The sequence below is a fragment of the Lissotriton helveticus genome, chromosome 4_1 (genome assembly GCF_964261635.1).
Source record: "Lissotriton helveticus chromosome 4_1, aLisHel1.1, whole genome shotgun sequence".
In the NCBI taxonomy this organism is placed as follows: domain Eukaryota; kingdom Metazoa; phylum Chordata; class Amphibia; order Caudata; family Salamandridae; genus Lissotriton; species Lissotriton helveticus.
In genome coordinates, this window is record NC_136063.1 from 1,881,964,611 (window position 1) to 1,881,990,459 (window position 25,849).

Here is a 25,849-nt window from a genome sequence, read left to right on the forward strand (position 1 = left end):
CCTGCACTCCCCACACATCAGGAACTACCATGGTCACACATATTCCCCATGCATTCCTATGGGAGGGCAGGTCACTCTCACAAATACACAGAGAGCTCACGCACTTTACACTGTACCACAGTGAAAAAGTGCACAGAGGCCTAAAATCACCAACACCAGTTTACAGAAACAGTCTAGGAAAAAGCAAAAAAGTTTCGGGGTGAACCTGCCAAAAAGGGCCAGGTCCAACAACAGTTAAACCCATTCCCACATCCTAATATATATATATGGCTATTTTCCTGGGGAAATGTCTCAGTGGAGAATACTTGTTATACTTACTATGAATAATAACGTTTTACGTGTGAGGTGTGTACCTTCCCCACCCTACTATGCATACTGCTGAGCCTGGGGAAAGGTGTGGACAGGCTCTTTACACCTTGTTCTGCACACTGGTTACTTTCATGCAAGGTTGCCCTGGAGAGTCCAGTCTCTCCCCATAGTCTACTATACACAGTTGGTATGTTGTGGAGAGGTGAAAGTGAGAAATAAATGTCTGCTCACACCCTAATCTACACTGTTATATTGTGAAAAGGTCTCATTTGAGAGTTTACTTTCTCCCCACACCCCACTAATGGGTACTACAAGGCATAACTACTGTAATAAAGGAACGTGGAAATTCCTCCTCCTTAAAACAAGTTTTTGATCTTGCGAGACTCTCATGGGATTGTAAAAAAAGTAGTGATTGAACCTTTTCTACTAATAATAAATTAACCAAACCAGGAAGCACTGCCCACTTGGAATGCATGCAAGGGATTGCCTCCTTGGCTCCTATGAGAATCTTGCGAGAGTTTTGAAGAAGGCAAAAAAAAGGGAAACATAGTACAATCATGAAACTATAAAGTAGTTCTGAAAAGAGCTGTTTTTCGTAACAGTTTTGAACAACAAAAAACAAATTTGGGGCCCGATTCCGATATCGGTCAGAAGGGCTCCGAATCAGATTCCAAATTGTCTAAACCGATTCAGAGCTCTTTTTTTCCAACCGAATCGTTCAGAGTTCTGAACGACCAAATACGATGCCTGGAAAGCCTTAGCGCTGACCGAATCGGTTCCGGAAGGCATTCGGAGAGATAGAGACTTACCGATTCGATTTGTGCAGCTCTGTGGAGTAGGTTTTCCAAGCGAGCAAGTACGATGAACGGTTCGGACAGCCCTTCCGATTCGGTTTGCCCAGGTCACAAAGGCTTCCGGAATTGGTGTTTCGGGGCCCGTAACAGGCTCCCCTTTACATCGGCCCTCCGAATCAGGCCTGTGAGGATACCCATAGGTCACCTTTTCCCAACCATGCACAGTTTGGCAAGCACCAAGGGGTGCCCGCCACAGGGTGCACGATTATTCCCAACCACTCTTTTTGTCAATGCAAGCCTGTGTTCGCTTTCGGGGCACAGGGTCCCATTGAAGTCAGTGATATCCCGACCGATTTGTATCTGTATGCATTCAAATGCACTGTACTCATTCGGTCTGACTCCCCCTAACCGAGTCATCCGGAAACATTCCGGACCCGAGTCGTTCAGTATGCTCTCCAAACGAGATCAGAATCGGGCCCTTTGTGTTTTCAAACATATTTTATATATATATATATTTTTTATTTACAAAGGATTGGACAAAAACATAACAATTTAGATATAATGCAAACATGAACAGCATCTCCTTAAAAAACAAAAATGAGAAAAACTAACAAAAAAAAGATTTAAACAAAAACCTACTGCCTAGGGGGGCACTTGTGTTGTTTAGCAAGCTTGTCCTTGGCAGACCTGCTTGTCTCCGATAAAAAAAGATCTCCTTGCATAAGAAGCAAAATAGTGCTTTATTTTGAAAAAACATGGTTATTGTCAATCTGTGCAGTAAGAATCTGTGGAGGCACAGTATCTCCTGTCGCAAAAGATGTTGAAGCCCCAGTGAAATTGTCTACCTCTGCAGCACAAGCCAACTCTGCCCATGCAAGCCTTTGTTGATGTATCAACCTCAGGTGTCTCCATATAACTGTGGTATTAATGCTATGTTATTCATTTCTGGTCCCCTAGCTGGACTATTTGCTACATAGTTTGCAGGTCACGTACTTCAAAGATACCTTTCTGCACCTACCCTAATTTCAGAGAATTGTCACACCAAAGGTTCCTTGGGTGGTTGTGGTGGCTGAGGTGGTGTAGAAACCCCTGGATTTTCACCCAAATCAGGTGAAGGCATTTTCGCAGGTACATCCTGAGACCCGAACAGGAAGTACAACCCCCTTGGAGTCCATGCAGGGGATTGTATGCTCAACTACCGCAAGCTACTTGTGAAATCGTAAAAATATAATTTCTTTATATATTCAATTATACAAATCAGAATCAATTTTACGAATATAATCAACTTCTTTAATCTGTTACTTTGTTCAGTCACAGGAAAACCCTGTGCTGAAATTAATCACAAATATATGATCTCAAAAGAGGATTGCAAGAGCCGACCAGGAAGTACATCCCCTCAGAGTCCACGCAGGGGATTGTGGGTTCGAATTCGAATCACCACTTTTAAAACATAAAGAAATAAATATTATAACCATAATTTAATGACTCTCTTATAACAGATTAATATTAAATAATAACTGAACATGTGAAAAAGAACTCTAAAATGTAGATTAAAACAAAATATAGAACTCTAGTGGGTAATCACACAACAATAAAATAGATTTATATAATAAAACTTGATACTAAACAGTATTAAACAACGGATTAATCTCTTTCTGAATTATAAGTACATATTTAATGTATAAACACATACAAAGGTTATGAAAAGTATGCTATTACAATATTAATGACCTTGCTTGGAAATGTCTCAATATGCAAGTCAGAAGAACTGAGGAGACAGACAATCTCAACACAAATATTGTTGTGCTTCTCTGTTCTATACTCAAACATAATTTTTCTAGAAACATTTTGCTAAGTGTGCACCCATTTCTTTTAAGTTATAATACAAAAGCAATTCCCTTTTAGAATAATGTCCGAACACAGGATATATTGTTCAGTTATGCTACCATATATAAAGTAAAAAAATTATATATATAGTTTTTAAAACCCTAGAAATTCACTGAAAAAAACAAAGATTAAAGCAATGCTATAGTTATGTGTGATAAAATGATATGTTTTCATTTATAAAAAATCTTAGAAAATGTTCCTGAAAATACCAAAGGTTAAAGTAACTGTATAGTTAGGTGTATTTTCAGTGTCAACATTAACGTTTTGAACTAAAAAACCTGAAATTCACCAGATACAGTTAGCAGCGATAACTATAACTTGCGCCACTGCCATGCATTGCTTATACCATCACATTTGACATCACTCATGACATGTTCTATGACATCATTTATGACATCAGTTATGACATCTCAAAATACATGATTGAAGACATCACTGACTCGTTTTACTTCTCCAGTTTTGGCAAAACGTAACTGGGTGATCTCTGCTTTCCCAAAACTCAGAACTCCAAAACTGTGAGACAGTCACATGTAAACCATAGATCCTTGTTTAGTTCGATGATGATATTGCTGCTTCATTTCACAATTTGAGCACCAATCGCAACTTTATGCTAACTCTACTTTGCCTACCTCTTACTCTTGTATTTTCCAATAACTTTTCATAAAGAACAACATAAAATGTCTACAAATTTGCCCCCCATCTCAATACTTCAGATGACATTGGAACCCTCTTTGAGACACTCAATTTCACACTCAGGGCTAGATGCACTATTAACTTGTCAAAAAATACCGGTCGCAATATGAGAACAGTATTTTTGCAACCAATAAAGGAGTTTAAGAACTGACCTATGTACTAATAGAACAGTACTTAACATTCTTGATCGTAGAGGGTCACAATTCGACCTACATCATGTATATGAAATTGCAACTAGCTATGATTGGAGGCCATTACAGGTATGGTGATCTGCTGGGGTCAGCTGCAAACCCTATGTCTGTGATTGCTTTTAAATAAAAGATACTTTTAGGTCTCGCCTGCTACAGAGCATGCTCTTGATTGCAAGGCATTTCGTTTTCTACAAGAGGCTTGAAGCTCAAACATTGCTTCCAATTTTGGGCTTTATTGTCATTCTCACTTGCTGCCTCCTAACCGGGCAGTGCATGCGACATTCACTTCCTCTTCTTTCGCCTGTACAAAGTACTGATTGCTTCATCTTGATTAGGGTCCCTCCACTGCTGGCCCTGTGTTGAGGAACTATCTTTCTTTCTAGCTAGCACAGTCGTCCTTGTTGCCTCTATCCCTCCCATCTCCCTTTGTCTGTACTACTTCTTCCCTCCTACACCCAACCCCTGTTGTCAGTGTTGCCGCTTCCTTCCAAGGGTGGCTCATCCGTAACAATGAAGGAGTGTAGCCCCACTGAGTCAGTAAGGAAAATAAAACGATAGTATAACAATATTATCCTTTTTTTGCGCTGACTGGCTGAACCAGGTAGTCTTGGGCGTGGTCGCGAATGGCAAGGGGGAGGGAGTAGTGTGCACTGTAAAGTGCCCTTGGCGGTTTAGCTGGATGTCTTAGGTCGGCCAAACAGACATGCACACTTAGGCTGGGTTGGAGAAATGACACAGGCTCTAAGGCACTGTCTGAGGGGCAAATGAGGCCACTCAGACCAATCCTGGCGCTGCTCTCATGCTATGAGAGCAGCGTCTGGATTGGGTGAGGAGTCTGTGCTGGTGTCCCAGGGACTGCTGGGACACTATCAGGAGTGAAGAGGAGCACCTACGTCTGGTGGCCGGACAGGTGCTTCTTCACTTCCACTTCCTACCCTCCCATAGACTGTGTTGGCCCCCACCTGGAATAAGGAAAAAAATGCTCTGACGCAGCCAGCACTGGCCATGTCAAATCACGTTTTTCTTTGAGCTTCCTGTTACCATGTCATAGTTGGTGCTTTAAAATTACTTTTAGCCATTCTGCACAGCAGCCATGCTGCTCTACAACATGGCTAAAACACATTGGCAAAGCCAGTATCTCTCATATAGACGAGACCTTGCAAAAGCTTGTTTTTAAATGCAACCTGTTTTCCTCAAAGAAAACATGGCCACATTTTAAAAAAGAGGTTTTCTTTTTAGTTTATTGAAGAATTGGCAATGGTCCGTTGGGCTACTGCCTACTCTTCAACAAACTCTTTATGTACATCCACAAAGGGGAACGGTTCTTAAGGAAACCCTTTCCGTTTTGCGAATGCATTATCACTTCCTTTTAAGAGTCTGTAAAATTGCATTGTTTTGAGTATGTATTTCGGTTGCAAAACCTTGATCCCAGTTTTTAAAAAGGACATTAATAACACTTCAGATATCAAGTCTGTATTATTCGGAATCCCATATTTGGATTCCTCAAATAGGATTACAACATACAATAAAACATTTCAACAGTCAAAAACTCTGAATTTGAGAGTTTGCCAGCATTAAAAGGCTTGGTACATCTGGCCCTGAGGCTCTTAAGTGAATTGACACCCTAACATGGTGACACCCAAGACCAGTGCATCCTGCTATTCCTGCCTTCTGAACACCTCCATGCATAATAAGAAAATTGCAAAAGACCAGGCGATAATCCAGATTACTGAAAAGGCTCATAGACTTCAAATCTGCACATATAAATATTCCATCTGCCAATTTTCTCCCAAAATATTGCGGAGGTAGATGATGAAAGCATAGGTCTATTCAAAGAAGAGAAACTCTACAAATGGTGTTAGAAAGCAAAAAGCGTCCTGAAAGAACTTTTTTAATGTTGAATGTTACAGTACCTGTTATATACTGTTGTACAAATAAAAGTAGAATTATAAAAAAAAAAAAGTAACAAGCACAAATAACTGAAACAAAAACATCAACATTATGAGATCACATACAACCCCCTGCCTCCATCTCTATTGTCTGGAGATACCTGGAGAGAGAGACAGAGACACACACCCACCCACCCACACACACACACACACACACGTTTAGAGTCTGATAATTCGTTATAACAAGTGGAGGGATCATCTCTTTTATGGTACTCTGAATGCGTAACTGCTTTGAGAATCAATTGCAGATTATCCTACATCTCATTCGAACACATAACTATCTATTCGCCCTCTTCCACTAATCGTGATGATTTACTGTATCTTTAAATTTGTGGACACTTATATAGTTCAAATCTAGCAGTGAAGCAAAAGTGCACAGAGCACTAGAATGATTATGCAAGGAATCTTACTTTGGAGTTAAGAGGGAGACCTGGAGAAGGAGGGTCGCTAGTGGGAGAGGGGATAATCTTCTGTGAAGTGTGTCTTTAGTTTCTTTCCGAATTGTAGAAAGGTAGAAGTAGTACTTTAATTGCTACTTGCATACTCTGGAATGCACAGAATATTGTTCGGTGACAAAACCACAAGGAATAAAATGTAATAATCCAACCAAATACTGCAAAACAGAGTGTCACTCTTATTTATACAAGTGATGGTCATATTCTTACTTGTAATGCTACACCATTGTAATGACCTTTTTCAACAAGTGGACTGGCTGCGTAAATTGGCCAGTGGTCACAACCTGAACTCATCCTCCCATGCACCCAACCACTGCTGTGCATGTGTTACAGCTGTGAGCAGCAGGGGTTGGCTGGGGGGATTGGCCAACCCCTGAGCACAACCTTCTTTGTGCTCAATTCCCATGCCCCACAGTGTGTAAGTTAGTTGCTCTGGCACATGGGTAGATCTTCAGTACAGGACTGGCCCCACAGAATCAGCATCCATAGAGCCATTTAGATGTTTCTGTTTCTTTTAAATTCAAGGGTCAGGATTCTTTTCAACAAGGAATGGAAAAACTTTTATAGCTAATCAGATACTTTAACAGAAATCGTTGGGGGCATTATTTTGTACAACGTAAGGAACAATTTAAAGTGTTTCAATAAAAATATAGACAGTGACGGTACAAAGTTAGAGTGGAACCCTTACAGAGGTCATGGCCTTGTGCATTGGTGGTTTGGTGGATGTATGACATATTTACGCATGCTATTACGACGCATGACTTCACAACGTGGGCAATACAACAAACGCACCATTACCACGCATTGCATTACAGCGCATATTGTTACAATGACTTGATTTGGAGGGGCGCAGGACTTTGGAAAAGTATATTTTACTATTCCAACTCCAGTGTGTGCAACAGTAAGGAAGGTACGAAAAACAAATTCTGCAGCACACTTATAGGAAAAATAAAGTTAAGGCGATGTCTCAATGGACATAAGATGCAAAGTTCAAGGGCGAAGAAGTTGTCCACCAAATTAAAGAATCTTCTTTTATTGTTCGTACATGAGCCAGCCGACACGTGTTTCGTCGCAAGAAACCACACTGTTTCTGCGACTCCTCAGGGCTGTAGGAGAGAGGTGTAAGAACAGCAGGTCGCGGTGCCGGTGATAATTCCGACCCGGCTCCGCTCGAGACCGGGTAATGTTGAAAACACGGGTTTCGTAAAATGGAGAGATGTTTCTCGCGCAGTGCTGTGATGGTCCTTAGTTGGAAGACCTGGTTTCTCGAAGTGTGCGTATTGAGGCTGAGCCGGACCTCCGTGTCTTCAGAGTTTAAGGCAAGGGGCCTTATAGGACAGTAGGTCCCCGAAGTGCGGGGATGCTTCGGCCGTGACTCTTTCGAGTCTGTGTTTCTGTTCCGCACCCGGAACAGAAACACAGACTCGAAAGAGTCACGGCCGAAGCATCCCCGCACTTCGGGGACCTACTGTCCTATAAGGCCCCTTGCCTTAAACTCTGAAGACACGGAGGTCCGGCTCAGCCTCAATACGCACACTTCGAGAAACCAGGTCTTCCAACTAAGGACCATCACAGCACTGCGCGAGAAACATCTCTCCATTTTACGAAACCCGTGTTTTCAACATTACCCGGTCTCGAGCGGAGCCGGGTCGGAATTATCACCGGCACCGCGACCTGCTGTTCTTACACCTCTCTCCTACAGCCCTGAGGAGTCGCAGAAACAGTGTGGTTTCTTGCGACGAAACACGTGTCGGCTGGCTCATGTACGAACAATAAAAGAAGATTCTTTAATTTGGTGGACAACTTCTTCGCCCTTGAACTTTGCATCTTATGTCCATTGAGACATCGCCTTAACTTTATTTTTCCTATAAGTGTGCTGCAGAATTTGTTTTTCGTGTACTTGGTGTGTCCCAAAAACACATCGTGAGGGGTTACAGGGCTTTTCCTCTCTTCTGCATGCACCTTTTTGCCTTCAAACATCCAACTGTGCGCCATCCTAGCAGTGCGCCCTTTTAGTGCCTCACACCTGAAACCCTGCTTTTTTCTGTTTAACAGTAAGGAAGGTGTTGCATTTAAAATCCAACAATGCGTTATCTAAAGCAAGTCTTTGTAAAGACTTGCGTTGCAATGGAACATGTGATAATGATGCGTTCGTTGTAGTGCCTGCGTTGTAATGGCACTGCGCATTTATGTGTGCGTTGTAAATGCTGTTTCCCAGTATGGTGCATGGCCTATAGCCAACACTGTGCACACTTTTCAATGTGCAGCCTTCAATGCACCCATCCTCTGTAGTGCACAGAACTCCGCTGTACGGGGAGGGTATTGGCACCAACACTTGACCTTGCACCCAACCTCCTATGCGTCCAATATCCTGATGTGCACAACCTTTGGCAATGCACAGGCCAAGTTATTTGCAAGGCTAGGCCTGATCACTGTCCTATGCCCAGCTCTCCTGAGCCCAACTGTGTGAAGTGTGTGCAGGTAACTGGCCAATTTTCAGGCCCAGAGCCTAACATCCTGTGTATTCAAACACCATGCACCTAAACCCATGCTCTGTACGTCTGTATGTCTTGCAGAGTGGGGTGTGGCCACATGGCATGGGCCACCTCCCATGGATCCAAATGTGATCAGTGGGTGCTGGCACAGTGCCCGTAGTCAACCTTCTGTGTATCCAAACTCGCTCCACATAGCTAGATGTTTTGTGCAGTGCTGATTGGTTGCAAGGCTGGTCTGGAATTAGCCTCAGTGCCCAAACTCTTGTGAAGCCAACCCATTTTGTACACAGACTTTGGCTGTGCAGAGTAGGGACTTGCTCCATGGACTGGCTGCGAAAGTTGGGCAGGGGTCAGAACCTGCACCCATCCACCCAACCATTGCTGTGCATGCTAAACAGCTGTGTGCAGCAGGAGTTGGCTGGGGGGCTTGGCAACCTTCTTTGTGCTCAATTACCATGTCCCACGGTGCGTAATGGAAGTTGGATGTAAGTCCTGGCCTGTGGGTAGAATTTCAGCACAGCACTGGTTCCATTGAATCAGCTTGCACAGTGCCACTTGGATTTTTCTGTTTTTTTAAAACCAAGTGTCAGGATCCTCAAACCCACAACTATATTTGAGAATTCTGAGAATTCCGTTTTGAGAATCTAAATGCAGATTAAAGCATCTCAAGTCACGCATTTCCGATTCAGATTTGAGGATCCTTATTTAAGTATCCAAGCCCAGATTTGAGGATTTGCATCTCTCAATGCAAAATAGCAACAAAATCTGCCGTAAAACAACAACATTTTGGGGTCTAATATCTGTGACTAGGGGACCCCCCACAGGGGTGTGGAAGGGGGGTGCAGTGGGTGCAGGCCGCCCCAGGTGTCATCACTGAGGGGGGTGACAAAATGGCAAAAAAATGTGTTTTAACCACAATTTTGTCCATTTTGTCTCCCCCTCAGTGATTACACTTGTCACCCCCAGCTTGACAAAATGGCAAAAATATGTGTTTTAAACACATATTTTTTACATTTTGTCAAGAGGGGTAACAAGAAATTTTCCGCACCGGGTACCACCTGACCTTGCTATGCCATTGCCCCCCCAAAACCTCTGAAGAGTAAGGCGATGCACACCCTTCTCCATTATTATTCCCCAGACAATTTATATCAGAATGCTGGCTTCAGATTCTGGCACCCTGTAATTGGTGCTGCAACAAATATTTTCATGTAAGGCCAGCAAATTAGATTGCCTTAATCCCCTAACCTTCAGAAGATCTATGGATAAGTGAAGTTATAGTTAGGTGAAAATGTAAGTTAAAGCATAATATTTTAAACTCACAAAACCACTGAAATTCACCAACTATAGTTAACTTAAGAAATTATAACTTGTGCCCTCACCATGCACTGCTCATGACCTCACTTATTACATCACTCATGAAATGTTCTATGACATCATTGATAACAACTCTAATGACATCTGAAATTACATTATTGATGACAACACGGTGCATGGTTGGTACGCAAGTTATAGTTTATTCAGTTAACCTAAGCTGGTGAATTTCTATTTTTTTAAAATCTTAAAACTTTATGTTTGTACTGACATTTTCAACTAACTACAACATTACTTTAACCTTTAATTATTCAACTTGGCAATATAACCCCCTTGCAAAGCCTTAACCTGATGTTCTTGTAAACCTCTATGCTGCCGGCCTGACCACGGTTGTAGGCACCATGCTGTGTTTAACATTGATTGCCCCCAGTAAAGGTTTTCAAAATCAAAAATAAATAAATATTAAAGTCGGATTTTAAGTTACAATTTTGAAAATGCCACTTTTAGAAAGTTAGTATTTTCCTCCCCTAAACTATTTAGTGCTTGCAGCCTTTCCTGGGTCACATTACTGGGTGTAGGTGGCAGTTGGAGTGTTTCTTACTCCCAGACAGCCATACAATAGATGGATTGGATGTGCCTAGATGGGCCATAAACTGGTAGCATGGGAGTCAGAGCGAGGAGCTGTCCCACTTGCAAATGAATGGGCTGTGCTCTGCCTTCACACAAAGGAATCATCACTACCATTACAATGAAACTTTTACAACGCAATATCCATTACATCGCATGCCATTACAATGCAACCATTACAACGCATGACACTACAACGCATACCACTACAACGAATGTCATTACAATGCATACCATTACAACGCATAACATTGCAACGCAAAGTACCCTTACACTATCCAACACTTACCCTACTGTTGCACCCCCTGGAGTTAGAATAGTCATTTTTACCCCTAGACCATCCAACACTTACCCTACTCTTGCACCCCCCTGGAGTTAGAATAGTAATTTTTACCCCTACACTATCTAACACTTACACTTACCCTACTGTTGCACCCCCCTGGAGTTAGAATAGTAATTTTTACCCCTACACTATCCAATACTTACCATACATGCAATGTAATGTTATGCGTTGTAATGGTATGCGTTGTAAAGGTAGTATGCGTTGTAATGGAATGCGTTGTAAAGGTAGTTTTTAAAAATTTGTTGTAATGCCATGCATTGTAATGGAATGCGTTGTAATGGATGTTGTGTTGTAAAAAATGCGTTGTAAAGGTATGCGTTGTAAAAGTATGCGTTGTAACGTCATACATCCATTTGCTGGCCCCTTTGATCAGAGCCTCAGGAACATAGAAGTCTCCCATCATCTTGAATCAGCACCTGGTCCCTGCCTGAGTTAGTCCTAACCCCCCCCAAGTCGTCCCCCCACTGGTCCTGGACCCTTGGTGATGGTGCTAAAGGTGCCCAGATTGCCAAAATCCAAAACTTGAGACTTAGAAAATGTTTGGCCAAAAACTTCTGAACTGAGGGAAGAGTAGGACCAACCTCCTCATCTATCTACCCAATGTGCATTGCCTTACGGCCTGATTACGCAACAGCTCCCATTACGTTCTTCTCTGCAGCAGCGAATCCTGTTCGCCGGTCCTGCGCCAAAGGGCTATCCGACCTTGCAGAACTCGATTCGGCTACCGCCTCTTGCCTCACTGGAGATTTTCAACTTGCAAAAAAGGGACTATGTCCAAAGTTAGAAATATTCAACTCAACTTCATCCTGTGGCTCACAGACAACGACAGAGCAAGCTTGTCCCACTGACCGTTACCTTCTCAAAACATTTTTGACTAACTTTCTTCTAAATCCAAAGATAAGCACTTACCTGGCCCAATTCACGCTCCTTTGTGGTTGGCCAATTTTTCAAAACTTTGACCCAATCTTGTGTTACTAGATATCCGTGGTTGGCGCTTTGATCTTTTCGGCGCTAAATTTTACTAAAAACATTTTAAAAATCCATAACGTTGGTTCTACTCATTGGATTGTTGTTGCTTTGGTGTCAAATACTTTTTAAAATGTTACACTATTCTAAATTGGTGTGGGATTTTTCTTGTGTTGTGTTTTCACTTTATTACTGTTTGTGTGCTGCATAACTACTTTATACATTAGATTTAAGTTAAGCCTGGCTGCTTTTGCGCCAGGTTACCAGAGGGTCAAGCACAGGTTAATTTAGGGCAATTTGTGGTTTACCCTTACAGGGATTGTGACTGTTGTTTGAATATGGGTCACCCTCCCTTCAATCAACAACCACATTTCTTCCAGCACACTTCCTGAGTGAAGATCTATCTTTATGACAAATATGGTGTGACTGTGTTTATCTGTTTTTTCTGCATTGTTGTTTAAAATTCCCTATACAAATTGTAAGGGGAAAAAAGTGTTTTGAGGCTCCCTCTCTTTTTTAGTCCCCACTTGACAGATTACCCCGAAACTTTCCACTGTGATCTGAGGCAAATTAACTTGTTTTTTGGAAAGTTTCATGAAACTTCGTCAAAGCCACCAAGGGCCAGTTGTACGTTTTTGCATGCGCAAACGGGTTTGCGCATGAAAGAAAACCTAAGGGCTATGTACAAACTCTAACTAGCGAGTCACAATTTATTTGCGAGTCGCTAATTAGGATTTGCCACTTGCTATTAGGAAGGGGTGTTTTAAGGGCATCCCTTCCTAACAGCGAGTCTGTATTACTGTTTTGCAACCCCAATTGCAGTCGCAAAACAGTCGCAATTTACCCCCTACTTCAAGTAGCTGGTAAGGCATTCGCAAATAGGAAGGGGTCCCTCAGGAACCCCTTCCCCTTTGTGAATGCATGAAAAAATATATTTAAGGGCAGGCAGTGGTCCGAGGGACCACTGCCTGCCCTTAAAAAATGGAATGAAAACGTTTCTTTTTTTTTGTAAATGCAGCCTGTTTTCCTTTGAAAAACGGGCTGCATTTAAAAAAAACTGCTTTATTTAAAAGACTGGACTGATGCCCTCAACACCTCATGTTCTCACACCTCAACCAAACTCGAACAGGAAGTCAAGAACTTTACCGCTGGGATCTCAGATTGCACTGGTAAAGTTACCACCAGCAAACCTACCAAGCACAAGAGATCCACCTAGCAAGCCAGTTGGTACACTACAGAATTAAGTATCATGAAACACACCTGCAAATGACTTGAAAGGAGATGGAGAACCTGGAAGGAGTCCACAGACTGAATCACATCCAAAACAGCCCTCAACCAATACCACCAACTCCTGAAAAAGATGAGAATAAGTACCCTGGCCAACAGCATCAAAGCAAGTTCTAACCACAGCAAGGAACTCTTCAACACGGTCAGAGAGTTCTCCAGCCCCTCAGCCACCGAAAACTTCATCGCCCCTTTTCCAGGAACTCTGCGATATCCTGGTGGACTATATCAATGACAAGATCTCCACCATCTACAGAAACTTCAAACTACACCCACCAACAGCTCACTATGCAAGACACCACCACCATCCTGAACTCCATCCACTCAGGAGCACCTATGGATCCCTGACTGCACCACATCTACAACCTCGGGAGTAAGACGATCAGCTGTGAGCTCATTGCCATTTTCAATGCATCCATCACCACAGCCACCTTCCCCAAAGAATGGAAACATGCAGAAGTCAAGCCCCTACTCAAGAGACCCTCCGCCTACCCCAATGAACTCAAGAACTACCGCCCCATCTCTCTGATGCCCTTTCCCACCAAAGTCCTCGAGAAGGCCATCAAGTACCAACTCACTGAACACCTGGAGATCAACAATCTTTTGGACTTTTCTCAATCCATATTTCGCACCAACCACTGCACCGAAACCACCCTGATAACGGCCACAGATAACATCAGATCCCTCTTCGACGAAAGACAAAATGTTGGCCCTGATCTCTCAGCAGCATTCGACATATTATCACACCACACCCTGATGAAAGGACTCCACAACATCGGAATTCCGAGAACCCAAACAATCCGCCTCCCTCCCTTCACCTCGGAACCCTATGTGATAATAGTTCAATGTACATTATATGTCAGTAATATGAATCTAAATTCTTTCTGCACTGAATTAATCTAGTATGTATGCAATTACCATCCAAAGGGTTCGTTGAAACATATCTCATAATGAGCCCTAGCAAACTAGGGGACAGCTTAGCAAATAGGGTAAATGGGTGCATAACTGACTGCTTATGCTTTAGAGATAGTAGTAGCCCTGATCAAGGGTCCTCCCAGCAGTGCATATGAGCAACTATTCTCAGTGTCTTGACTTAGTTTCTTGATAGTGAGTGGATTGCGCAAGAATCTTTGGCTTGAAAGGGTTGTTTAAACTATAGTTGATGAATTTTATATTCAGTTAAACCAAGGTTTCTAAATATAATTATTTATAAGGCAAATATTCTAAAACCCCTTCTCTCTAAATGCATCAGTAGCTGGCCTTGCATGACCAGGTCAATGAACCATCGTTTTTTGTTCCCGTTTAGCAGCAAAGAGAACTATTTGGGCATGTCATCAAAGTAAACAGGAAGAAAAATGTCAGAAATGAGCACATTTTCTGATCTACTATTGCTGAAGATTAACTGAAAATGGATTTGATTCTTCTACACAATAACCTGCTCAAACAGTGCAAAAGTTGACTAGCCGTGTGACCATCATTTAAACACAATGTTGGTATTTCGTCAGAAAACATGTTCTCATCATTAATCAGGTCAATACACTGCAGGTTCGGCAGAGCATCACTATCGAAAAAGCACCTATAAAGGCACTGGAAAGTCCCCTCAAACATACTGCCTTACTTATTTGGCAGACACTGGGCAAAGAGAAAGCTGCTACTTCGGAACAATAAAACTGGTGCAGCCAGTGAGTAGAACAGCACTACCACAATGAATGAAGAGACTGAACTCATGCTGATACCAGAATAAAAGTTATCACACAAAGACTGAGGTGTCATAAACGACTTTCCTTTCTGAGGCACCCTCATGCAGAACATAATAATTTCCCTTTCGGTGATGAAACAGCTAACATTCAGCTCTCATACAGCCTAAGATGTGTTAGCTTGATTCTGCTATAATGGGCATGCAGGTCTATGCCTCACTGTGCTATCATGGGCATGCAGGCCTATCCATTACTGTGCTCTCATGGGCGTGCAGGCCTATGCATTACTGTGCTATCGCGGGCAAGCAGGCCTATGCATTACTGTGCTATCATGGGCATGCAGGCCTATGCATTACTGTTCCATGATGGACATTCAGGTCTATGCATCACTATGCTATCATGGACATGCAGGCCTATCCATCACTGTGTTCTCATGGGCGTGCGGGCCTATGCATTACTGTGCTATCGTGGGCATGCAGGCCTATGCATTACTGTGCTATCATGGGCATGCAGGCCTATGCATCACTGTGCAATCATGGGCATGCAGACCTATGCCTCACTGTGCTATCATGGGATGCAGGCCTATCCATTACTGTGCTCTCATGGGAATATAGGCCTATGCATTACTGTGCTATCGTGGGCATGCAGGCCTATGCATTACTGTGCTATCATGGGCATGCAGGCCTCTGCATTACTGTGCCATGAAGGACATGCAGGTCTATGCATCACTGTGCTATCATGGACTTGCAGGCCTATCCATTACTGTGCGCTTATGGGCGTGCAGGCCTATGCATTACTGTGCTATCGTGGGCATGCAGGCCTATGCATTACTGTACTATCATGGGCATGCAGGCCTCTGCATTACTGTGCCATGAAGGACATGCAGGTCTATGCATCACTGTGCTATCATGGACTTGCAGGCCTATCCATTACTGTGCGCTTATGGGCGTGCAGGCCTATCCTTTACTGTGCTATCATGGGCGTGCAGGCCTGTGCATTACTGTGCTATGACAGGCATGCAGGCCTATACATGACTGTGCTATCATGGGCGTGCAGGCCTATGCATTAGTGTGCTATGACAGGCATGCAGGACTATGCATTACTGTGCCATCATGGGCATGCAGGTCTATGCATCACTGTGCTAACATGGGTGTGCAGGCCCATGGATTACGGTGCTATCATGGGCATGCAGGCCAATGCATTACTGTCCTATCATGGACATGCAGGCCTATGCATTACTGTGCTGTCATGGGCTTGCAGGCCCATGGATTATGGTGCTATCATGGGCATGCAGGTCTGTGCATTACTGTGCTATCTTGGGCATGCAGGCCTGTGCATTACTGTGCTATCATGGGCATGCATGTCTATGCATTATTGTGCTACCTCAGGCACGCAGGCCTCTGCATCACTGTGTTATCATGGGAATGCAGGCCTATGCCTTATTGTGCTATCATGGGCATGAAGGCCCATACATTATTGTACTATCTCAGGCACTCAGGCCTGTGCAGCAGTGTGCTATCTTGGGGATGCAGGCCTATGCATTATTGTGCTATCTTGGGCATGCAGGCCTGTCCATTACTGTGCTATCATGGGCATGCGGGCCTGTGCATTACTTTGCTATCATGGGCATGCAGGCCTATGCATTATTGTACTATCTCAGGCACTCAGGCCTGTGCAGCAGTGTGCTATCTTGGGGATGCAAGCCTATGCAGTATTGTGCTATCTTGGGCATGCAGGCCTGTCCATTACTGTGCTATCATGGGCATGCGGGCATGTGCATTACTTTGCTATCATGGGCATGCAGGCCTATGCATTATTGTGCTATCTCAGGCACTCAGGGCTGTGGATTACTGTTTTATTATGGGCATGCAAGCCTGTGCATTATTGTGCTATCATGGGCATGCAGGCCTATGCATTACTGTTCCATGATGGACATTCAGGTCTATGCATTACTATGCTATCATGGACATGCAGGCCTATCCATCACTGTGTTCTCATGGGCGTGCGGGCCTATGCATTACTGTGCTATCGTGGGCATGCAGGCCTATGCATTACTGTGCTATTGTGGGCATGCAGGCCTATGCATCACTGTGCTATCATGGGCAAGCAGACCTATGCCTCACTTTGCTATCATTGGCATGCAGGCCTATCCATTACTGTGCTCTCATGGGCATATAGGCCTATGCATTACTGTGCTATCGTGGGCATGCAGGCTTATGCATTACTGTGCTATCATGGGCATGCAGACCTATGCCTCACTGTGCTATCATGGGCATGCAGGCCTATCCATTACTGTGCCATGAAGGACATGCAGGTCTATGCATCAATGTGCTATCATGGACATGCAGGCCTATCCATTACTGTGCTCTTATGGGCGTGCAGGCCTATGCATTACTGTGCTATCGTGGGCATGCAGGCCTATGCATTATTGTACTATCATGGGCATGCAGGTCTATGCATTACTGTGCCATGATGTACATGCAGGTCTACGCATCACTGCGCTATCATGGAAATGCAGGCCTATCCTTTACTGTGCTATCATGGGCGTGCAGGCCTATGCATTACTGTGCTATCATGGGCATGCAGGCCTGTGCATTACTGTGCTATGACAGGCATGCAGGCCTATACATGACTGTGTTATCATGGGCGTGCAGGCCTATGCATCACTGTGCTAACATGGGTGTGCAGGCCCATTGATTACGGTGCTATCATGGGCATGCAGGCCAATGCATTACTGTCCTATCATGGACATGCAGGCCTATGCATCACTGTGCTATCATGGGTTTGCAGGCCCATGGATTATGGTGCTATCATGGGCATGCAGGTATGTGCATTACTGTGCTATCTTGGGCATGCAGGCCTGTGCATTACTGTGCTATCATGGGCATGCATGTCTATGCATTATTGTGCTATCTCAGGCACGCAGGCCTCTGCATCACTGTGTTATCATGGGAATGCAGGCCTATGCCTTATTGTGCTATCATGGGCATGAAGGCCCATACATTATTGTACTATCTCAGGCACTCAGGCCTGTGCAGCAGTGTGCTATCTTGGGGATGCAGGCCTATGCATTATTGTGCTATCTTGGGCATGCAGGCCTGTCCATTACTGTGCTATCATGGGCATGCGGGCCTGTGCATTACTTTGCTATCATGGGCATGCAGGCCTATGCATTATTGTGCTATCTCAGGCACTCAGGCCTGTGGATTACTGTTTTATTATGGGCATGCAAGCCTGTGCATTATTGTGCTATCATGGGTATGCAGGCCTATGCATTATTGTGCTATCTCAGGCATGCAGGCCTGTGCAATACTGTACTATCATAGACATGCAGGCCTATGTATTACTGTGCTATCATGGGCTTGCAGGCCTATGCATTATTGTGCTATCACAGGCATGCAGGCCTGTGCATCACTGTGTTATCATGGGAATGCAGGCCTGTGCTTTATTGTGCTATCATGGGCTTGCAGGCCTATGCATTATTGTGCCATCACAGGCATGCAGGCCTGTGTATTACTGTGTTATCATGGGAATGCAGGCATATGTCTTATTGTGCTATACTGGGTGTTAGAAACGGGACCCCCGGCCGGCCAAGGCTCACGCCAAAGTCAGTCAGGGATCGCCATTTCTAAGGTTAGGGCAAGGGAGTCACACACCAAGATAACCCCTGCTCACCCTCTAGGTAACGTGACGCGAGCAGCAAGGCTAATCTCGGAGGCGATGTGTAAAGCGTTTGCGCGCGCACCCCAGCGACAACACCCTAGGCCCACCACAAAGGAAACTCCACACAAGGTTATATCAAAAATAGCCTTTGTATTATAATAATAAAAACATATTAGATAACACACACACTTTACAATGTGCCAACAGGCACGGGCAAGATTTACAAGGGATTATGTACAGGACAGGGCCACCTGGACCACTGTCAGGGGTATGCACTTTTTAGAAATAGCACTTGTAGGTATAACACTTAGCACATAAACATATAATGATTGTAACACAGAAATAGTAAATGTAGCATACAACCAGTAACTACTGGTAAAGGGAAAATACCTCCTACGCCACCCTAAACACTGTAGGGAATTCACGCAGGGAACTAGGACCTTATCATCAGGACCTATGGAAGGAAAACCTATCACCTAAGCAAGTCACATTTAGCAAAGGGAAGGAAACCTAAAATAATCACCTAAGCAAGTCACATTTAGCAAAGGCAATAAAACATCAACATTCCTCTAAGCAGGTCACTTTTAGCAAAGGGAAATAAACCATAAACAATTACCTAAGCAGGTCACTTTTAGCAAAGGTAATATCAAACAATCCTCTAAGCAGGTCACTTTTAGCGAAGGGGATAAAACATAAACAATTACCTAAGCAGGTCACTTTTAGCAAAGGTAAACAACAAACATTCCTCTAAGCAGGTCACTTTTAGCAAAGGGGAATAAAAACATAAAGAATCACCTAAGCAGGTCACTTTTAGCAAAGGTAATAACATAAACAATCCTCTAAGCAGGTCACTTTTAGCAAAGGGGATAAAACAAACAATACATTGCACATGAGGCATTAAAACACATTCAGAGGTGCAGGTAGAACAGTTGCGCAGGAATTACATCAGCAAGTAAATCACAAATTGCGCAGGGTGCACGTAGCACCACACTAGAAATGTCCCTCAGGCCAACTGGCCTCGCAAGGGGCTTAAATGCCCTGAGTCTCAATGTCAGGGAAGGCTGCACCGGCAGCCAAGAACACAAAGCCTAAATGTAGCAACTGTCCACTAAGTGCTGGACAGTTGTAAATAGCAGCTGAGCAACGTTGGAGCCTTGTGGGCTCAAGAACAATGGTGAGGGGGCCAAACACAGTGTGGGAGCCTCGGGGCTCTAACCAACGAACTGTGCCCCCCAAGAGCCTCTCAGGGCTCTGTGAAGTAAGGGCACCTCGAGCCTCTCAGGGCTCGCAAATCAAATGTGGCACCGTAGAGCTCAGCGCTCTAAAACAATGAAAATGCCCCCTCGAGCCTCGGGGCTCGTAAATACAATTAGCGCGGTGAGCCTCGCAGGGGCTCGGAAACGGGAATGCCCTGAGCCTCTCAGGGTCGAAGAACAACTGCGGGCCCTGGAACCTCGTGGCTCCTAATTATCAATGCGGGTATCGTTGGAGCGGCCCTCTGCCAACTGGGGCCGCTCGGGAACAAAGAGGAACGCCCCCGCACTCACCGGGATCTCGTGGCTTCTCTGCTGGGTTCTCCTGGTACTCGGGGAAGCCAGGCGGGCGCCGGCACTTCTCCTTGGGGCGGCGGGGCTCTCCTCCTGACCACGAAGCCCTGCCTGCACCCTCCGTTGTTCCTCTCCTCGCGGCTCGGCTGCGGGCGGGACTTCCGGTTGGCCTCGAGGGGGCCGCGCTGCGATTGGCCAGATCACCAATCACTTCCGGGTCGTCGCGGGCAGGGCGGCGGCCCGTATTAGGCACTCGTAGGCTGGGGGAGACTTGACCGAGGGGTGGGCTCCTTTGAGTTCAACTATAAAAATATCGGCAAGGTCCCTGGCGAGGTGGGCACTCGCCAGGGGCTTTGAAAATCGGCAAAAATAGACGGCCTAATGCCGGGTGGGCACCGGCTGTGCAAAAAGCGCTCCCAAGTGCTAGTGACAAAATAAAGCGCTCCTAGGCGCTAGAAATCCACTTAAAGCGCTCCACAGCGCTAGCAGGCTAATAAGCGCTCCCAAGCGCTAGGGGCATGAAATAAAGCGCTCTCAAGCGCTAAGAGCAAAAGCAAAGCCCCAGCAAGGTCTGGAGGCAGGCAGGGGGGCAAGGCTGGGACAGAGCCAGCACACTGGGTCTCCAGGCAGGGAGACAAGCCAAGTGGCGGTCCTCCTGGCCCCAGCAGCAGCAACAGCCCCCTCTGGCAAGGATCCAAAAGTAGAACAAATTGTAAGGGGACACAGCCCCTTCTTATACTGTGAAATCCTTTGTTTCAGGGTGCAGGGTGGGGGGAAACCAGTTGCAGCTGGCTTGGGAGTACCCTTGATGGCCCAACCACCCCTTTCATTCACTGGGGAGGCTAGGGTCATTAGACAAACCACAGGGGGGCGGAGCCAGCATTGTGTGGGGAAAAACCCAGCCCATCCCGGACCCAGGTGCACTCCTCCCACACATCACTCATGCTGATCTCACACTCACCACCGGGCAGACCCATCCAGACTTCCTGGACCCTGGCATGCCAGCCAGCTCCAGCCAATCACCCTCCAGCATCCTCACTGCACACATACATCAATGTCCAGAAGTAGCACTTCCCTTCTAGACACATACAAGCCGCACATACCATTGCGCAGCATTCATTCTCACGAGTTCATACATACCAAACTCGAGCCTGCACTCCCCACACATCAGGAACTAACATGGACACACACATTCTCCATGCATTCCTATGGGAGGGCAGGCCAGCCATACTACACGCACGCACTTTACTGTGGGACACAGGGAAAAAGTGCGCCAAGACCCAAAAATCACTAACACTGGGTCACAAATAAAAGCAAAAAGATTAGGGGTGAACCTGCCCTAAGGCCCAAGTCCAACACAACCCCCTTCCAGCCAAAACGCAGGGCAGACCAATCACCACCGTGATGGGCTTCCCTGCTTGGGGCGATAAAACAAGGACGCGGGCCCACAACTGCAGGGACACCCTCCTGTTTTACGCCAGGGTGAACCCCTAGGGTTCCTTCTAAAACTACTGTAGGGACTCACTGGGGTACCCCACTGGTAGTCTCCAGCTGCCCTCGGCCAGGACCAGGCCCTAGGCCACCCAGGTACCACTGGATCCTGCCTACTCACAAAGTGGGGGGTAGTAACCCCTGGCACATAATAGCCATTTTCCACCCTTCCTGTCTGCAAGACAGGGCTAGACTGCCACTGGTTCTCCAGCCTAGGGTCTACAACCTTAGGTGGACCAGGAGTCTCAGGGAAGGCTCTCCTCCCCCTACCTCTTCTTCTCGGGTTCCTCCTCCTCCTGCGAGGGGTTCCCTCTAAACAACATTCTCCCAACCTAGGGTTTAACCCCACAGGTTGCCCCGGGGTCAGAGGGGGGCTCTCCCACCCTCTGCACCCCCTTCCAGAGTCCTGCTCCCTCCCAACCGGGGCGGTACCTCTGGAAAAAGAACTGGTCAGGACACTGATTACAGTAGTCCCACCCTTCAGGTCAGGCGGATCCTGAACCTGGCCTTCCAACCTCAGGTCTAGAACCTTTGGTGGAACCAATGCCTGGCACTCCAGGACTTCTGGGGACTCACATACTATCCCCCAATCACTCCTTTCGCTGGACTCCTGTACCCTCCCTACCGGAGCGGTACTGCCAGACTCTAGAACCATAGAAGCTCCGCTTACAGATGCTCCAGGTCCTCTACACACTAGGAGATCTCCCTCAAGTGAACTAACAGGCAAGTCTAGGTTCCCATCCTGGTGTTCCCTAAGGAAACCATCCAGGCTCTGTGACAGGGCTTTGGGCGTCTGGGGACTCTCGGTCACACACTCACTCCTGCTCCACTGAGACAGGCAGTCAGCCCCTACACCCTCCTCACTAACCTGGGACCTAGCTGGGCTACTCTCACCCTCCTCCACCACACTGGGCTGGAGGACACCTGACCCACTATTGTTGGAATCACTCACTAGTGACTCTAAAGAACCTCTCGCACTGTCCCAGCGATCTGCTTCCTTTGCAAGCTCCCAAGGATCAAAGGTCAACCCCAACAGGTGTTGCCGCAACTCCGGCCGACAATGACTGAGCACCTTTTCCTTGAGAATAAGACAAAACAGTTTGTAATACTCAGGTCCCGTGGGAACCTCTATCCACTCAATCAGTGCACACTGACAGTCCTCTGTAAACTCCTCCCAAGACTGGTGAGACAGTTTCCTACTGTCCCTGAACTGCAACCTATACTCCTCTTCTAGGGAAACAGGTACCATACTCGGGGAACTGGGAGTGGGACTGTCTACACTAACACTTAAATAGCTGCCACCACTGGATTTAACCCTCCCTGGGGAATCCAGAAAATCAAAATTGCACTCAGGGGATGACCTACCCTCTAGGGTTACCTTCTCCCTGAACAAGGCCCTCTCAGCCTCTAGCTTGGCATGCTCCAACCTGAGCTGTTCCATCGCTAGCTGATGCTCCCGCTCTTCCCTCCTATCCAACCACTCCTCTGGGGACAGGACAAGGGATGGGGCGCTGGCACTGACACTGGACCCAGCAAGGGACTCCCTATCTATGGGGTCCTCACTATCTGCTGATATCCATCCACTGTCATCATCATACAACTCACATTCTTCAGGGCTCTCCACAGACTCACCACCCTCATGGCGTGCGGCCCGGGCCCTCTCTCTCTCACTGTGTTCAAGATCCCACTGACCCTTTTGCCATTGGATCAGGCTGTCCCTAAGCTGGGACTGAGTATCCGACTCACTCACCTCCATGCCTCCCTCTTCACAGAATCTGACCAGCTCTGACCTACTGTACCTAAAAAGACAACAGAGATCAAAAACAGGCTCCATTTTGGCGGACGTTCTCAAGAAGAGTTTGACACAGGGAACCTGGGGGTCTGAGCTTACACAGGAGTACACAGTTACAAAATTCAGCAAGATTCCTATCTCAGAGAACTTGCACTCCTCTGACCAGTGTAACACACCACTCATTCACACACACCCTCCCCTCGGACCGGTAAGGCAGTTTCTACCACCCCTGATTTCTCAACCTGACCATAAAGACACAGGTACCAAACTCTGGAAGCAGGGCGGGGAACAAATGTACTGGACAGAAATTACAAAATGACACCTTTCAGGAGAGGCAATACTGATCTTCCCTAAAAAACAATAATCCCTAAAATGTGGTAATCTAAAATTGTAGAGTTTTGTAACGTGGCCTGTCGCCACTGTGGTACAGCGCAAACGCAAGTCCAATCCGCACCGCTAGCCACCAATGTTAGAAACGGGACCCCCGGCCGGCCAAGGCTCACGCCAAAGTCAGTCAGGGATCGCCATTTCTAAGGTCAGGGCAAGGGAGTCACACACCAAGATAACCCCTGCTCACCCTCTAGGTAACGTGACGCGAGCAGCAAGGCTAATCTCGGAGGCGATGTGTAAAGCGTTTGCGCGCGCACCCCAGCGACAACACCCTAGGCCCACCACAAAGGAAACTCCACACAAGGTTATATCAAAAATAGCCTTTGTATTATAATAATAAAAACATATTAGATAACACACACATTTTACAATGTGCCAACAGGCACGGGCAAGATTTACAAGGGATTATGTACAGGACAGGGCCACCTGGACCACTGTCAGGGGTATGCACTTTTTAGAAATAGCACTTGTAGGTATAACACTTAGCACATAAATATATAATGATTGTAACACAGAAATAGTAAATGTAGCATACAACCAGTAACTACTGGTAAAGGGAAAATACCTCCTACGCCACCCTAAACACTGTAGGGAAATCACGCAGGGAACTAGGACCTTATCATCAGGACCTATGGAAGGAAAACCTATCACCTAAGCAAGTCACATTTAGTAAAGGGAAGGAAACCTAAAATAATCACCTAAGCAAGTCACATTTAGCAAAGGCAATAAAACATCAACATTCCTCTAAGCAGGTCACTTTTAGCAAAGGGAAATAAACCATAAACAATTACCTAAGCAGGTCACTTTTAGCAAAGGTAATATCAAACAATCCTCTAAGCAGGTCACTTTTAGCAAAGGGGATAAAACATAAACAATTACCTAAGCAGGTCACTTTTAGCAAAGGTAAACAACAAACATTCCTCTAAGCAGGTCACTTTTAGCAAAGGGGAATAAAAACATAAAGAATCACCTAAGCAGGTCACTTTTAGCAAAGGTAATAACATAAACAATCCTCTAAGCAGGTCACTTTTAGCAAAGGGGATAAAACAAACAATACATTGCACATGAGGCATTAAAACACATTCAGAGGTGCAGGTAGAACAGTTGCGCAGGAATTACATCAGCAAGTAAATCACAAATTGCGCAGGGTGCACGTAGCACCACACTAGAAATGTCCCTCAGGCCAACTGGCCTCGCAAGGGGCTTAAATGCCCTGAGTCTCAATGTCAGGGAAGGCAGCACCGGCAGCCAAGAACACAAAGCCTAAACGTAGCAACTGTCCACTAAGTGCTGGACAGTTGTAAATAGCAGCTGAGCAACGTTGGAGCCTTGTGGGCTCAAGAACAATGGTGAGGGGGCCAAACACAGTGTGGGAGCCTCGGGGCTCTAACCAACGAACTGTGCCCCCCAAGAGCCTCTCAGGGCTCTGTGAAGTAAGGGCACCTCGAGCCTCTCAGGGCTCGCAAATCAAATGTGGCACCGTAGAGCTCAGCGCTCTAAAACAATGAAAATGCCCCCTCGAGCCTCGGGGCTCGTAAATACAATTAGCGCGGTGAGCCTCGCAGGGGCTCGGAAACGGGAATGCCCTGAGCCTCTCAGGGTCGAAGAACAACTGCGGGGCCCTGGAACCTCGTGGCTCCTAATTATCAATGCGGGTATCGTTGGAGCGGCCCTCTGCCAACTGGGGCCGCTCGGGAACAAAGAGGAACGCCCCCGCACTCACCGGGATCTCGTGGCTTCTCTGCTGGGTTCTCCTGGTACTCGGGGAAGCCAGGCGGGCGCCGGCACTTCTCCTTGGGGCGGCGGGGCTCTCCTCCTGACCACGAAGCCCTGCCTGCACCCTCCGTTGTTCCTCTCCTCGCGGCTCGGCTGCGGGCGGGACTTCCGGTTGGCCTCGAGGGGGCCGCGCTGCGATTGGCCAGATCACCAATCACTTCCGGGTCGTCGCGGGCAGCGCGGCGGCCC